Source organism: Excalfactoria chinensis, chromosome 9 (genome assembly GCF_039878825.1).
Source record: "Excalfactoria chinensis isolate bCotChi1 chromosome 9, bCotChi1.hap2, whole genome shotgun sequence".
Classification (NCBI taxonomy): domain Eukaryota; kingdom Metazoa; phylum Chordata; class Aves; order Galliformes; family Phasianidae; genus Excalfactoria; species Excalfactoria chinensis.
The window spans coordinates 14,806,854-14,821,761 of record NC_092833.1 but is presented as its reverse complement, the minus strand read 5'-3'; the positions used below and the strand labels follow the sequence as shown (position 1 = coordinate 14,821,761).

Here is a 14,908-nt window from a genome sequence, read left to right as displayed (position 1 = left end):
CTAATGGGAACTACCTGTGGTGCAGCTGCATCAAGTGTATGGCCATTCTGTTTTCTGTGAGGCTTCTGCAAAACTAGTTTGTCAGAAAGATCAGAGGTCACAGCTAGAAAATTCTGAGTTTCATGAAACAGCTGTGAGTATTCATGGGACTCATTGAAACTGATATATTCCAGAGGCTTTATATTTAAAGAGTTTGCCCAGATTTGCCATCAGTTTAACTGAGATTCAGACTGTGGTTTATGGTAGAATTGTCTGGATTAAGGATCGATACAATGAGATTTCACATCTTCTTAGGAAAAAAATAGCTTTTTTGCTAATGTGCTTGGAATTTTCTTAGCATCAGTCATGCGATGTGTGCATGGCATTTTCTAAGGAGTGGAAAGGAGTTTGGGCAGCATGCTTGCTTGTGTGGTATGTTTGTTGGCTTACAGAGAGTTAATGAAGGGCACCTCTAGGAGATGGCAGCTATCGTGGCTGAATCCCTGCTGAGAGGACCTTACTTCCTGACTTTTTCAGTTTGTTACTGCAATTAGATTTGCATTACTGTCTATTTTCTTTCTCTTACCAATCTCTTAGGTAATCTCTTGCTTTCCTTTGAGAGGTTTGTAGCTTGCGCCCAATTAGGCAAGAGTTAAAATCAGCAATTAAAAACATTAACAGTTTAGAAAGTGAAGGCAGACTGGAATAATCCAGAGCAGACAGCAGGGTCAACAGCAGATGTAGTTTGTGAATTGACTGTCTGGTGTGAGCAAACTAGGTAACTGCTGATTAGGCAGGTCTTGTGATGTGCCTTTTGTGCAAACAAATTCAGGCTGTAGCCTTCCACACACAGTACAGCTGATGATGAGTTGTTAGTTAAAGGTCTGAGAAAGCAGCTTTCAGATGCTGGGCTTGTCAGAAAAAAAACAGCAGGAGGGGGCACAAGTAATGAAAACAAATGTACACAGAGAGCTGGATGGGTAACACGAGTGCAGAGGTCAACAGCGTGATGTGCCCTGAAGTGCATGGCAGGAAACTGTAAAGTTAAAGCTGACCTGGGACACTGAAACAGTTTCTATGTGTTTATTACTTGCTGTGCTCGGGTCTTGATAGGGCAAACATTATCGGTTATGCTTTTCTTCCCCCATGCAGGGTGTCACAGTTTTAAGTTACTTCTATCGCTGGAGAAAGCTTGTAAAATTTCACTGGCAGGTACAGGTGGTAGCTTTGCTGGAGGAAGCTGAAGGGCTTCAACACGTGCCATCACCAGCCAGCCAGGTCAGCAGCAGGGTGGTGGTAGTGGGGAGAGCTGTTCAGGCCCGAGTGGCTTTCGACAGCTCTTAATGATTCTCTTCTCTTATAAATGAGTAGCAGGAAAGTGAACCTTCGCACTGCTGTTGACAGCAGCTTTTTCATGGGTGTTGTAAAGAAGTCTCGTATCATGGAATGGCTTGCACGAGATTGCCCACACCAGCTCAGGCTGTCCTGGGCTCCAACCAAGCTGGCCTTGAGCACCTCCAGGGATGGGGCATCCACAGCTCTCTGGGCACCTATACAATTCCATCAGGTCTCATTTCTACCTGTTTGATATTCACAATTCACAAAATTACTGAGAATTTAGAAGCCATCTTATGGATTTGTAGGTTTTAAGTAATTTTCTGACTGGGAGATTGGACTTGAATAGTAGAAGGTAACAGAAGGGAAGAAACTTGCTGGTTTAATTACATTGAGTGTGAGACTTCAGTCTAGCATTAGGAATAATTCGGATTGTTGTTTTTTTAATTGCAGTGTACTCCATGACAAGTAATTACAAATTTTACACAAAAAAAAAACAACCCAGGAACTCGAGGCAAATCTGTTATAATTATTAATTGACTTACTCACTCTACAAAAGGCAGCTGCTGTAACTTTACATGCACATCCAGTATCAGATGCTCATCTAATAAGCTTTGGAAAACCAGCTCTGACATCTCCAAGAAATACAGAAGCATGGCAAAAAGTGGCACTGATGTTTCAGTAAGTGACATTCTGAGTCAGCAGGAACAAAATGTTATGGAAGCACGGGAGGCCCTAGGAGGCACCACTTCTAAATAAGGCTGAGAGCCAAGACCCAACATCTCATTAAGAGTGAGAGGCTCTCCAGTGCACAGATGATAAATATGTATATGTGTGTATAGACTGCACAGAGCCCTAACTAGCAGTGGGGAAAGACTGGCATTTTTTCTCCTTTGCAGTGTGTGTGAGCTTAATAAATGCTATCGGATATTTCTGCATTGGTAGCTCCAAACAGGGTATTTTGGATCTCTTAAATAGGAGTCCTGTTGTAGAATCAGACCTTCCTCCAGGGATGCTCTCTGCACACTGTTGCTGCAGTTCACTGTAAGGCTTGTAGTTTTTATCATCTCATGCCAGAAAGTCATGGATGTTGCCACCTTTGTGGTTAAGCCTCTAACCAAGATGTCATTTCTGGTGGTCTGGGTGTCTTGCTGCCAACTGCTGAATCCTGGAAAAGAGTTGATGTTCAGATTTAGACAAGGAGGAATCATAGGTTGGAATTAAAGCTGCATTTCCCATTTGGCTTTGTTCTGATCCATGATTGTTCTCACAGTACAGTTAAAAATAAAATGACCTCTTTCTTTTTCTAGCTGCTGTCAAAATTGTCATTCCCCACCAGATGCCCTAACTTCCCACTGCTCCCCGCTGGTACTGCTGCCCCTGTTGTCTCTCCATCCAAAGAGTTTCTGAACAAGAGACAAGCTTTTATGGAGCCCAGCAAAGCTTCAGAAGGGAAAAGGAAAAATCGATACTGTTTCAAAGCAAAGTCTTTGCTTCAATGAATATGACATCTGCCCTTTCTTCACTAGGGGGAAAAACAACAAGGACACTTACACCAGCAATGGAAATAGAATGAATAACAGAGGGACCTTCCAGGTTTGACATGTAAGGGGAAATGACTTTGTAGTTATTGTCCCTATTTGGTGACATCAAAAATAGGTGTAGAGTGTAAGGCGGTGCAGGCTGAGAATGAAGTGGAAAGTAACACAAAGTCAAAGAGAAGAGTTGAAGAAATTTGGAACAAGTGATAATGGACTTGGCTGAAAAGATGGAGAATGAAAGACATGCACAAAGGTGAAGTCCATTGTTGTACAATCAAATTAACTATGAAATGTCAGCTGCAAAGTTGCACCATAATATTAAAAGGACCTTCCAGTGAGTTTTACGCCATTTTGACAGCTTTACAGCTACTGAAAATGTCCATAGAGCCTCACACTTTGCTAATGAATGGCCTCTCCTTAAGGATGAAGAGGGTCACATTGAAAGAAGCTGGAAATACCAATTAAAGAAATGGATGCTTCGGCAAAATCAAAACAGCTCTGAAAAACACTCATTTATATTTTTGGAGGATTAACAAAGAATGAAACTAAATATAAGCCTTAGAAATCTGCTCCAATTCTTTTCCATATCCAGGTTTTCATTAATTTCATTCTACAGCTGGTTATAACTCCCTGGTTCCATTCCATTTTGACTATGCCACTCCTGAGCTAATTTTCCAAGTTGTGTTGTTTTGATATTTCTACTTTTGTGACATTCACCACATGGAATGTTATGGACCTCTTTGCTTTTGGAATAATATCCATCATTTAAATGTGGTCATTGTTCAAAAATACTTCTTTCCTCGTGTGAAGTTTCGCCTTCAGCTGCAGCTGCCACCAGCAGTGGTTAATTTGCAGCACCTAAATTCCCTGCTGAGTGGGTCAGCTGCTGCTGTTGCAGTCATGTTACAAGCAGGCTCCATCCTTGGTGAATCAAATAGCACGACTTCTGAGGAGCACACTCGTAGTGCAGCAGGACAGTCATGTACTCATACTCTGACCCCTGTACTGGTGCTGGGTGAGAGTTCTGCAGCTACAAGAATCAATAAAAATGTATTGATTTCTCTGCACTGTCATAAAGCTTGTCTGCTCTCATCTCCAGTTTGCAAGCAGAAAAAGAAGACTGTAAAACTGAAATTGTCTTAGGCTTTCTCTCACCTCCCCCATTCCACGCTCATCACTCCAGAGACCAAGATCTGTTTCTGACATGCTGCTCCAGCTGCTGTATCAGCATCCTACTCTTTTTTAACACTTTGTGTTGGAAAAATAGCTGTTTCTGAAACTAAGTAAGTGCAGGCGGGTTGCCTTGAAGTCTAAAGGTGAGTGACTTCTCTGGAGTTTAACTCATCCCACTACATGCAGAAAAGGGTAGCCAAGGACAAATGCGATGAGGAGTTGATTGTCTCTGTAGATATTGCAGGTTCACGTAAAGTTACTTTTCTAGGTCATTTCAGATCCCTTTGAAACTGATGGTTTTTATTCTAGGAAGAAGGTGAGTAGTGATCATTGATCTGAAGAACGTAGGAATGTCCTCCACTGCTGGTAGCTGTCGCAGAGGTAACAGTGAAGCAGGAGAAGGGTAAAACAGTATTTTCGATAATATTTCACTTCAAAGCAACCATCACCTAAAACTGAACCTGTCAAAAGGCAGCTGTGCAGATGTGTGCCTCTGGTGTGAATGCAGAATATATGGGAAGCTTGGCATCAAGCTTCTGAGGATAGATATAACAATTTGTCAACTGTGTAATCACTTGATTAAATCCCAAAGTCCTGATAATCCACAGAATGCCTTCATGGAGTAAGCAGGCTGGAAAAGATTCACCCAAGAGACAGACCCTGCACATTCTGAGCACAGTGTCACGATTTCCATGATTTCATTGCCTAGGTCAGCAGTATCAGTAAACAACTGTATTGTAGATCAACAAAAAAAAGTATGAAAGGGGAGCATCTTGCAGCATTTCAAAGCATCAGTCTTGGATGCTTTTGTTTCTATGGAGAATGAGAACTTTGACACTCAGCTGTTCCTATTGATAAGGTACCCAGCTGCAATTTTGATAGGAATATTTTCAGTGCAGCAGAGTAATGAGCAATACACACACGTGACCACTGGTCAAATGACCAACTGTGTCTGTATCACTGTCAGTATTTAAACTATGTGTTACTTAATGTATTTGTGGCATAGGAAGTAGGCGCTGCTTTCTGCTCTGCCAGCTGAAGGGCAAGGCACGCCTGCTAACAAATAGGAAAATACAGGTTTATCAACCTTACTGCTTTAGTGACTTTCCTTGCACTGATGGCTTCAAGCAAGTAATTCAAAGGATGCGACATGCTAAATGTATGCTGATGGGCTGTTATGTGCAGGATGTTGAGTCAGGCTCACACACAGTGTGTGAACCAGAGAAGGAAAAGGGAAAATTCCTTTGTGTGCAGTTAGGAAGGAAGTACAGGTGCGTCCCCAAAAGGGTGTGATTTGGGGGCTCTCTGCAGCTCAGCTGGCAGTGAGGATGAAGTGGAAAATAAGAATGTTTTTGGCATCCTTTTCCAGAATATATTGAAAGTATTGTGTGTTGGTCACTGTATGGGAGATTGGTAATCACAGCCTGAACCTCTGATTAATCAGCTGAGGCAAGTATGGGGTCAGCTGTGGGAGCACAGGTGAGAGTGATGGAGCTGTGCTCCCGGAAGGGGTGGAGCTCGACTCCATCCCCTCTGAGACCTCATTTAAGGGCTGACTCCCACTGAAGCAGTATCTCTTGGAGATCACTCACCAGTGAGGACTGCCCCAGTTTCTTCAGCCAAAGCACCACCACTGGTGAGTTTTCCTTTGCTTATTCCTTCTGTACATTTGCTACCATCTGTATATTAATAACCAGTACAGTCACTAACATGTGCACATATATTTTCTGATAATATTTCAGTGTTCAATCGACTTGACTCCTTTGTTGTGGGCTATGCTTAATTGTCTTTGATATAAAGCAACATATACAATATGAAGTAAGAAAAGGTTGGGGAAAAGGCATGATCTTTATATCTGTGGCAGTTGGTTCCCACAAGAACCTGCTCTAACAACATTATTGGGGTTTGCACGTGCAAGACCCTGTGAACAATAAAGAAAGGTGTGAAAACAAGGGGAAAACGCTGCCTCAGCAGCTGTTGTGAAAGAATGGATAGCTGCAAATAACAGCCCCTCTGTGCTGCTAAGGTTGAAGAGCGAAGTACCAAGGCACAGCACAAGAGTCCATATTCAGTTCCAGGTCAGTCAGATGTGATCTCATCGTGTTCAGTGTCTCATCTGTGCTTTATATTTGAGCCATAGCCCTACAATGGAATAGGTCAACATAGCCTTTACATCAAGATATACGTGCAAGCCACTGTATGCTTGGGTTTGGGGCAGGCTTTTAAAAACAGTATTTATAAAAAAGAGTATGAATACAACCCTTCCCAAATTAATGCACACAAACTCACATCTCTTCCCTCGTTCTCATGCAGGTTATCAGGATTCTGTAGCCCACAGGTTGAGTCATGCTGGCATACATAAAATATAGCCCAATCAAGCTGGTGAAACAACCCAGATTTTAGAGATGAAGGTCTCTAAACTGGGAGAGTTCTGCTGCTGACCTGCGGACTGTTGAAGCCTGTGACTGTTTGCTCCAGCTCTACAGTTGCTATGGCAATTCATATAGACAAAAGCAGTAACCTTTCATGTTACAACCAGGTAAAAAAACTATGACTTAAAATATACTCAGAAACAAACAGAAAGCTGATATAGCTGCCAAAGGATCGATATACTGTATTCTCTGTGTCTAATACCATTTCACAGCCAGGCAGCTGCATTCTGTACGAGCTGCACGTACCCAATTCCTTTGAACTGTTGCACCACATAGAGCACGTAGCAGCAACACTGACTTTGTAAAAATACAAAACAAAACTCTTGTAAAGAAACTGGAAAAAGAAATAAATATCCATGCAGGCAATGGCTACTTGGATCCTTAAAAATGTAATTTTGATGGTGTCTGATTTCAGCCTCTGATGGGATAATAAGAAGAAAATCAAACAGCTGCAAATGACAAATCTTCACTACAGCAGGGAGACGATCATGTGAGTATGATGAGATCGGATGTGTTTTAAGATAGCAGGCTGGACCTCATGTTTCCATTTAATTAGTGAATACATCTTGTTCATGCTCCTGAGACGATGGCACCTTAAATTGCATTTAAAATACACTTCTGCAAAGAAGTGGAATTGGAAAAGACAACAGGGTTGTCAGCAGCTACTTTTATACAAGCACATAATCTTAGTTTTGTCATCTCCAGTAATGAAGCCGGTGATATAAATGAGAGATCTAATGGATGGAGGCCACGGATTTATCACACTATGGCTCTGGTACATTGCTTACAAACATCATTACAAAGTGCAAAATATCACACAAAAAAACCCAGATAAACATATCTGAATCTTCTTCTCTAAGTAGGATTTTCAATCCGAGTTCTTTTTCCCCATGTGAATGCACAAAGGGTCCCAAATAGGTTACAAAGATGTACTCACCTCCTTTTCCCACCAAGCAGTTCATAGCTCTTTGAGGCTGACAAAACCAGAAATGCTGCAACAGTAGAACTGTGGCACGACATCTTCTTTATAGGGCACTATCAAGCCAGAAACGGTGACTGACAGCAAAGCTGCAATGTGAAATCAACAGTGATCTGTCAGCTTTCACTGACTGTCATAACAGGATCCTCCTTGACTGTATCAAGAGCTTGACCAAGTCATTGTTGTTAACTTTGAAGAGTGTCATTGCAGGGGAGAAGTGTCTGCATATCCTGTCAGATCCCCTTTGCGAAGCAGTGTACTGACACAACTCAGTACTACTGTAACATTTCATTTCCTCACCCTGCCTTCACATCTTCCTACTCACAGAGTTCCAGATATACCAAATAAATCAAGGGTATAAGAATTTATGGAACCCAAAGCAGCACTGATTTTTGGAATGACTTCATGATTGTATATGGGTACTAATAAAAGGCAAAGGTTCCCTGAAGCTGCAGGCTATAAAGTGTAGTGGAGCAATATGATTAAGACAGAGTTAAGCTGTATTAAACTTTGAAGTAAAAGACACTCCATAGTGACACATTAATAGATCCCAAGAAAGATTTGTTAATGGACTAAAAATTGAGAAGCTATTTGTAGGCAGTATTTAGAACAAAGAAAATCATTATTTCTTTTCAGCTGAGCTTTGCTTACAAATGAGCAGGACAAGGCAAGAGTGGTGAGTACAGGCAGGGATGCATGGCTGGGGCATTCAGCTGGGGCTGCACTGCACACTAGCACCTTATCTTCCAAGTGCTAATGGCCTGGCACTGGGCACCCCTGGCCTAGCGTAAGACTATGATATGCTGTTCAGAGACAAAGGCCTTTGGTACGTCCCCTTAAGGATTTTACAATAGGCCAGGAAGTGCACGTGCCATACATAATTTGCACACTGATCTCTGCTGAAGAGAGTGAAATTTTACTCACTTGAATTTTTTGTGGGTCTACAGAAGTGGTTTGGCATGTGGTGGTCCCCTGAAAAACTTCTTCAAGTGTCTGAGCCACAGAGTGTCACAGTGTGCTTCCAAATTAGGACTTCTTTGCAATTAAAAGACACTGAAGTTGGGCTACAGCTAAACATGAAATGTCTTCAAGGTCTGAACTTTGTAAGGACACAGAGTCCAGCAAAAATAGTTTTGTCTGGCTGGTATGTGGTACTAAAAATGACCCCTATTACTACCTGAAAGCATCTGTGATAGGGAAGAAATTGGTACTAAAAAGTGCATCTTGGCCTGGTGTCATTCCTTTCCAAGCTGACATACTGGCAGCAACAAAAATAACCATGATCTGGAGCATGCTGCCTCTGAAAGGCAGAAACCACCAGAATGAGGATCACTGTCTCCTCTAGGTCACAAAAGGTTGATTTATTCTTGCTACATTATTATGAAAGGTATCATATATTTTGTAACATGCTGAAAACAGCAGGGGGCTTCTACTTGTTCCATCCTATATTTCTGGCTCAACTTTATTTTTCAAATCAGATACTTTTGGTTTCTCTCAATATTAAAAAAAAACAAAAAACCAAAACAAAACAGAGCAGAAGAAAATAAATCAAGCACCTCCAAATTAGTTCATCATCTCCTCTGCAAGTGGTCAGCGTTGCATCAGCCATCAAGCATTTCTAATGCCAACTTTTATGCTGTGGCACTGAATTCCATGAATAAAATTTCTGTGATGATACCTGTGGTAAGAAATTAAAACCTCCTGGATGCTTTCTAAGCATCCGCATCCACAGTCCTAGAGCCTGCGAGGCACCATGGCCTGGCAAGAATATAACAAATGCAGAGCCTGGATGAGGCTTTGCTCACCCATAGTGAAGTCTGAGCTCCTCTCAAGCCCTGGTGGCGAAGTGTTGGACCCCTGGGAGCCCAAAGTGATGCTGGATCCTCTCATGTGACTGCAGAAAGTGTCTGACCAGAAGTTCAACACTAAGGTGCTGAGGTAGAAGCAGTTTGTCTTAGTCCCTGAGGCTCAGCAGTCACAGCCTGGAAGCAGCAGGAAAAGATCTGCCAGCTCCACAGGGAGAGAAAGCTGGAGAAGCTTCTAGAACACAAAGGCAACAGCACAGCTGTGGGAGTGAGGAGGTGGGCACAGAATAACGGGGCTGCAGCTGTGTGGTGGTGATGATGTTCAGCTGTGTGTGGAGCTCACTGAGGTATAAGGGAGAGAGGTGAGCCAGCTGTCCTTAAATATAGAAGATCCCATCAAAGTAGGGATTGCTTGGCAATGCTAAGAAAAAGGTAGGACAGAATTTGTATGGTTTTTCTTCTTATATTCCTGAATGCATGCAAGCTGAGTTAGGAAGACCTGTGGGAGGATGTGTGAGGGGGTGTTTTTGCACTTTGCTGAGAAGCTGTTGGAATTCCTTCCTTCTCTTCTGTCTTTCTTCATGTGTGTTAACAGCTAACACCTCCCAGAAGAGGTCTGTGGGGTTAAGTTTCTATGCTGGGAAGCAGACCTGGGAGGCCGTGGGTTATGGCTGTGAGGTGCTATCTATTGTGTTGGGCTGCCAGGCAGTGTAGGACATGTGGGGCAGTGCACCCCATGCCTGCAGGGATGGCTGTTTTCTGTAGCAGAGTGAGGAAATGAGTCTTAAGAAGGAAAACTTTCAATACAGGAAGAAATGTCCTGTAAAAGAAAAATAGTGTGTGTGCGCATGAATATCTAATGTTAGTCCTGTGCATTAGACAAATACCTGAGTATTTATTTCCTTAAGTTATACAGTTTTATTTACCTTAAATGATTCAAAGTGTACGCTATATGCTTTTGCAATGTGAGATGGAACCACCCTAGAGCTTTTTGTTTGTTTGTTAGCAGCTACAGGATATGTTTTTAGATCGCTTTAATAACTAGCAAGTCTTTTCTCTTTTGTTTTCACTGAGGAAATAGCACTCTTCTCCTTGTGTGGGGATGGGGGTGAAGTAGCATAATTTTATTATGTATAGTTTCTTTTGAGCTGGGTAAATCATGATATTCTGTATTTATCATTTATTTTTACTTTTTAAAAGGTGCGATAGAGAGAAAAGTCATTTAGCAAATCAAGAACAAAAATAAGATCTATGTTTTAAGAGCTGCAGGGAGTTGGAAGAAAATTGGCTCTTGTGATGAAGCATTATTCAGTCCATCACAAATGTGAACTCCAATTTTGCCCCTGAGGTGAAAAAAGTGATCTTGTTTTTCCCTTCTGTATAACCTTGGACTCTGCAGGATTTTCACAGTGTGCTCTGCTGTACCACTTTACAGTGCCCCTGACACAAGTAATGATTTGGTATATGCAAGCCTAAAGGGATGAATAGATGTTTATTTGCAGAGTTAGGCAAGCAATTGGAGAAGAAGCAGGATGGTGCTGTTGTGCCATGTTTTGTTCTGGATCTCCTCCATTTTCACTGCTCCTGAAGTCATGTTTAAAATATTAGGGAGTCATCACTGCCTCTGCTTTGCCCCAGCATCACCTGTGTTCCAGGGCTCTCTGTGGTTGGGCCTGCCTCATGCTGCTTAGCACTGCTCTGAAGGTAGAGTGAGTCAGCTGTTAAATTAAAAATTGAAAGACCAAGTTGAGTCCAGTTGTTTGAATGGGTGTATTGCTATAAATCATTAATCAATGTACCCCAAGAAATGGGAAAGTGTGCACAGTGGGTCCCTTCCTGGGCAGGGCTTCAGCAAATTGCAGTTGCAATGTCCTGGAAGCAATGTGCTCTTCTGGAGGGCATGTAGAGTTAAAGGAGAGGGGGGTATATTGTAACAGCATCTCTTCAGTATTTCCTTTCTTTCATGCGCAGCTTATTATTACCTTTAATGTCACTGTGATGCATGAGAGTGACTAAGAGTGATGCTGATTGTACACTGTAGAGGATGGAGCTTGAATTTTCCTCTTTGACTTTCCAGCCCTTCTTTCTGGTACAGAGCAAGATTATTTTCTTGCCTCTTCCTGTTCTTCTTCAGAGCACTCTAAGAATACTAACTGCATTCTTGTTTTACTGCGCTTTGCTGAGCACAGGGCTGCAAAATCCAGCTGGCACTTGTACAGAGATTCATATGGAAAACTAGCTTTTTCTTCTTAACCCTCTATATGACCATCCAGTCTGTATTTTGAGATACAGATTATATTCTTGCATATATGATTATTTAATGTAATATATATATATAGCTGCGTATAGCTCCATAGTTTAGTCTGATGAGTAAAGACTGCATTGCTTGAAGACAGAGAGCAAACCTTGTCAAAATTTTAGCACTTTGTCTTGTAGAAGGAGGAGTAGGATAAGGTTTAGATGGAAGAAAAAAAAATAATTTGAACAATATTTGGAGCAACAAAAAAGAGCCAGAAGGAAATTAAATGTATTTCAGAGACACAGAAAGGAGAAAGAAAGCTGGCAAATAAAATCCTTGTATCAAAGCTGTTAAAATAGCATTGTCTTAGAGCAGTAAGACAACTCTGCTTTCTCACATTTCTCTGCATGAGCTAACTTGACCCCAAGCCATTGTTTCCTATGGAAGTGGAATAACTTGATAGGCAGTGTGAGGCAGAATTATTTGAAGTCTTTCAGCATTGCTTCCTGTATCCAAAAAACAAACACAGACATCAGCATGTAAACAGGATGCTCAGCTGTAAACTAGAGCAAGATGTAGCTTGTTCTACATTCAGCTCTTCCAGAAATAATTCTGCTTTAGTAAATAAGGCATTCTGTATGTGTATCCTACTTTAACACATTTCAGATTGCTGTCAACAAACTGTAAGATTTTAGTGGAAGGTGTTTGTAAAATAACAAGTAAGGCAAACTGGATTTTCTAAGTCAGACCTTCTCTATTTGTGTTGATAAACTTCTGTATGGAATACGTCTTTTCCATATTTGAATAAACGCTACCAGGGATTTACTGCTCTATTTTAAAATGTGGCAGTTCTTATAGTCTTACAGTTGAGATTCTGGGATAAAAAGGAGATGATTGTAACAGGTCTTGCATTGCAGTACTGCTGTATTTTGTTAATTTAACATAGTTTTTTGGGGAGTGGTTGTCTCACTGGCAAAAAAAAGCCAACAAACCCAAACCCACACCTATTTGTTTTTTTTTTGTGTTTTTTTTTTGTTTGTTTGTTTATTTTGTTTGTTGGTGCAGTTTGTCTTAGAAATCATAATTTGGGCATACAGAACTGCATCTCATAAAATAAAACCAAGGTTCCCAGGGTATACTGCAGTGCCTGAATACAGGGAAACTGTGATTCACTTGGCTTTATGGACGACCTGGCAGCAGCCTCCCAGTGCCTTTGTGGAGGTTACTGAACAGGCAGAGGCAGGCTCTTCACAGCAGTGTATGGCAAGAGGTTGAGAAGTAATGGCGGTGGAACAAAAGAGGTTTAGATTGGCTGTCAGGGAAAAACGTTCTCTTCATTAGTCTAGTTGAGTAGAATATAGCCAGAGAGGTTGTAGAGGCTTTATCTGTGGAGATTATCAAAACCCAATTGGGTATAACTCTGAGCAACGTGGTCTGACCCCAGAGCTGACCCTGCTTAGAACAGGAGAGTGGACTGCATACTTCCCAGTCCTTTCCAGTCCATGTCATGTTGCGATCCTCTGATATGTGGAAGAATAGGCAACCCAGGCTAAAACTGAATGTGAAATACCCTTATTTAAGTCCCAAGGAGATAAGATGCTTTTAGTAGATACTTTTATTAACTTTTCTACATTAAACATTCTATCTTAAATGTTGCTTGTCTTACTCTCCTCCTTCCTTTGCTCACTGTAAGGCAGACAAAAGTTTAGGTTCATGATCTAATAGTTTTTATCCAAAGTTCATACATCTATGCAAATATCCCTTTGACTCATCAGGGTATAGCGGCAGACATAGGGAATTGTAGTCCAGGATCCATGGGAATGTTTTCTTCTGACCTTGCAGGGAAGATGCTGCTCTTAGCAGTATGTAGATGGAAGGAATGTGGTAGGTAGAAGACAATATGGTTACTTTTTGCTTTCTTAGAAATCAGATCTAGTTTACATAAACTACTGCTTGAAGTATTTCCAAAACATCATTCTGAGTATACTGTGGGATTGTAAGTCAGTTGTTCTCTTCCTAACACTTGCTGTCAAGAACAAGTTGTAAATAATGTTTAACCTATCCAGATATTGTGTGTATTGTAATATGCATAACCTCTGCCATAGGAGTTCCATGTCTGGTCTCAGCAGCAGATGATGTCGATTGGGAGGTGAACTGCAAGAGTGTAAGGCAAGCTGGAAATAGAAGGCAAAGTGTTAATCAGAAAGGAAAGGCAGCTGCTTGTGATCCAACCTGCATCTTCCTCTGTGTTAATGCTAGAGTTATAAAAGAGCTGATTGTCCCTGTTTGTCCCTAAACTGACTGCACCTTCAGATAGAGAAGTGTGAGGAGGTAAAATCAACAGGTTATGAAGCCTTGTTTCTTTGTTTTTCAGATATGTGCACATATCACTGCTAACAGTGTGTGTTTAAGAGCTTGTAAGCGCTTGGCCTCAGCACAGCTGGTTATAGTGAGACCAGACAAAGAGGCTCTTCGACTGATATTGATTTACCCTGGTTGGTGTCTTGGTGTAATTTGCACCTTGTCTGTACTAATAACATCTGAAGAGTGTTGACTTCCTGATTCTAGAAATGCAAGTGTTGCATTTGAAGGCTGCAGTTTGTTTTGATGTGGGGCTGACTTTAGTATATGAAGAGTTTGAAAATAGTAATGTTTGTCCAAGGATGTAAGACTAGTATATACCTTCTCCTAACTTTGCTCAGTTTATAACCATTATTTTTTATTATTATTCCTAGGGGCTAAGAAACAATATAAAAACTTAATCTGGGTTAATTAGTACTAATCTGTTAGCAACACTTATCCTCTAGCAGTACACTAGTTAAATCCCTGCAAGTGATAACTGCAAGAAACTGCTACCCATGCCCCAGCCTCTGCTGGTAATGGTTGCAGGAGCTCTGTGTGAAAGGCAGGGTCAAACAAACTGCTTGAGTCCTACTGTGTCATCTGAATTCTATGTACTATTTACAAGGGAATTAAGCTGTTTAGATATGCAGAGCATATTGTTCTAAAACGTTTAATGCGTAAAAGGAAACTGAATGTAGTCTGTCATTCAGAAAACATAAGGAATTAACAAAATGTGTGTTAAATTTATATTTTTCCTTATAGTCAACAACAGTGCTACTCTTGGTCTGTTGCACAGTCAGCTTTTTTCTGTACCACAGAGTTGGACTTTCTGATAAATTATAAACATTTGCTGCTAAAGTTATTCTGCTAAATCTTGTTTTAAAAGAAAAAGTACAAATATAGCTGCTTCTTCCCCAGTTCTCCTCTAATGACTTTGTTGGTCTAATAAAGTGATTAGTCCTCCTTATCTCAGCTAGAGATGCTGCTAAACGAAGTTCAAATACCTATCTTGCTGGGATTATCCTTCAGGCACAATTTAAATGACCCACCAGCAAATATATCTGCTTTAATGTGACATTTGT

The 14,908-nt window shown here is 41.1% G+C and overlaps 1 protein-coding gene across 1 annotated transcript in view; it reads left to right on the top strand.

The window, feature by feature from the left end:
* Positions 1–9,634: 9,634 nt before the first annotated feature.
* Positions 9,635–14,908, top strand: part of NAALADL2 (N-acetylated alpha-linked acidic dipeptidase like 2) — a 355,925-nt gene continuing 350,651 nt past the window's right edge. The window contains exon 1 of the mRNA XM_072344515.1: positions 9,635–9,676. The gene's annotated coding sequence lies outside the window, so the exon portion shown is untranslated. The remainder of the gene's footprint in view (positions 9,677–14,908) is intronic.